The 2,376-nt window shown below is 51.6% G+C and overlaps 1 pseudogene; it reads left to right on the forward strand.

Moving 5' to 3' along the window:
• Positions 1–281: 281 nt before the first annotated feature.
• LOC101432641 (large ribosomal subunit protein uL13 pseudogene) lies at positions 282–853 on the forward strand (annotated as a pseudogene).
• The last annotated feature ends 1,523 nt before the right edge of the window (positions 854–2,376 follow it).

The raw sequence follows: 2,376 nt of genomic DNA on the forward strand, positions 1-2,376 counted from the left end.
ACACCTGCTCTCTCAGTGTTTTGTGAGCTTCCGCAAATAAACACGGGAGCTCCCCACCAATTAGTTCTCATTCCAAATGTTTCTCTGAGTACTTAAGAAGCATAGTGCGGCCATCAGTGGTCTTGCTCTTTGGCTGCACAGTGGAATCACCTGAGGAGGGTTAACAAATTCCCATGTGCATGCTCCAATTCAGTTAGAATCTCTGGGAGAGGGTCTGGACATCAGTTTTTCATTAAGTAACGGTGCTCAGCTTTTTTGTTCCCCCTAGGTGGCTTTCAGAGATGGCAGAGGGGCAGGTCCTGGTGGTCAATGGCCGAGGCCACCTCCTGGGCTGCCTGACGACCACCATGGCTGGGCAGGTACAGCTGGGCTGGCAGGCGGTGGGCATGTGCTCGAGGGCATCAGCATTTCTGGCAATGTCCACAGAAATAAGCTGCAGTACCTGGCCTTCCTCCAAAGCACATAAACACCAAGCTGTCCCATGACCCCCACCACTTCCGGGCCCCCACCTCATCTGCTGGCAGACCATGCAAGGCTGCTCCACGGACCAAGCTGGCCAGGCTGCCCTGGACCGCCCCAGGTATTTGGTGGGATCCCACTCCCTTTGGACAAGAAAAGCGATAGTTGTTCCTGCTCCCCTCAGAGTTGAGTGAAGTTTGCCTCCCTGGGGCATCTGGCTCTCAAGGTTGGCTGGAAGTACCAGGCTGGGACAGCCACGTTGGAGAGGAGGAAGGCCAAGATCCATTACAGGAAGAAGTAGCTCATGCGACCGCAGGAATAGGCTGAGAAGAGCACGGAAGAGAAAAGTGACAGCTACACAGAGGCCCTTAATACCCATGGACTCCTAGTCTGAACCCACTAAAGATGGTTTATTCCTCAACAAAAGAAAGAAAAAGTGCTCAGATCCTTACAACTCACCATATGGTGCTTGGACCAGCCGCATCCATAGCTCGGGAGCTTGTTAGATTCTCACGCTTCACTCCAGGCTCACTGAATCAGAAGAGCTGGGGCTGGGACCCAGCGAGCTGGCTTAACTCCCCTCCCGGTGATTCCGATGCTCACCCAAGTTGGAGAATCACGGACTGAGAGGAATGCTTCTCGAATTTTACTGTATATAGGAATCACCTGGAATCTTGTTAAAATGCAGGCTCATGATTCATTAGGTGTGTAAGGGGGGCCCAAGAATCTGCATCTCTCACAAGCCCTGTGTGGTTAGGGTTGAGGACCCCTGTCTCAAGGCATCGGTCCATCTCATTATGCGGTGGAGAGACAGAGGGTGGAGTCTGCTTCTGCTCCTAATAGTCCCTGACTTGGCCTTTCTGGATTGGGAGATGGCCACGTGGCTTGCTGGAGCCCTGGCATCAGAAGGACTGGATTTTGGGAGTTTTCAGGGATCTCACTGTTAATCTCCTTGATATAAATGACATCCTGATGGATAGTCAGTCCCTGCCTTGGGGCTCCTGTCAGCTTCTGGCTGGGGAGGGGCCCAGCAATGCTGGGAGGAAGCAGGGAGGGGTGAGGGTAGCCGGGCCCTGGGGAGTGACCGCTGTCAGGGTGTCAGAGTTGGCACCAGCAGGCCCTGGGGGCAGCTGGAACAGGCCTGCAGCAATGAGTGGGAGCTGGGTGGGAGGGGCCGGCCCTCAGTCTCCCTTCCTGAATCTCAGGGTGGTGGGGAGTGAGGGAAGAAAACCCGGGCTTCTGGACCATCATTCTCACGGAAACAACGCCAACTTTGTGTTTTCAAAGCAACATGATCGCCTCTGGGTGAATCCAGCTGCAAAATTCCCTCAATCTCTGGCTGTTTCACCCTAAGGATATTTACACAGAAGAAATCACCAGTTCTGCCTGCCCGCCTCAGACTCACAAGCAGTGATCAGGTGTAGTCTTGGACTCAGGAACCAAGGGAGTTTGTTTCAGAGCCTAACCTGCTTTGCAAGTAGAGCTGCTGCTGCACAGGAGAGCAAAGCAAAGGGGAAACTATGGTTGTGCATGTATTGAAATACTGTGGGGACATGAAAATTGTTTGAAAGAATTTTTAATGATGTGGTGAACATGCTCTTGATTAAAAAGGGGAAAAAAGGCTAGAATTATATATACACACATACATATATATTCTTTGTAAAAATTTTAATATATACATGTAAAGAAAAAAAAGAAAGGAAATACACTAAAAAATAGGAGTGGTGGGAAGCAGATGTGGCTCAAATGATAGAGCTTCTGCCTACCATATGGGAGGACCTGGGTTCGATCACTGGGGCATCCTGGTGAAAAAGAAGAAGAGAAAGCATGCCTGCGCAGCAAGCCAGTGTCTGTGGGGTGAGCCAGTGCCCGCACAAGTGCCTGCGTGAGTGCCCGCATGGTGAGCCAATGCCCCAC

Source organism: Dasypus novemcinctus, chromosome 3 (assembly GCF_030445035.2).
Source record: "Dasypus novemcinctus isolate mDasNov1 chromosome 3, mDasNov1.1.hap2, whole genome shotgun sequence".
Classification (NCBI taxonomy): Eukaryota; Metazoa; Chordata; class Mammalia; order Cingulata; family Dasypodidae; genus Dasypus; species Dasypus novemcinctus.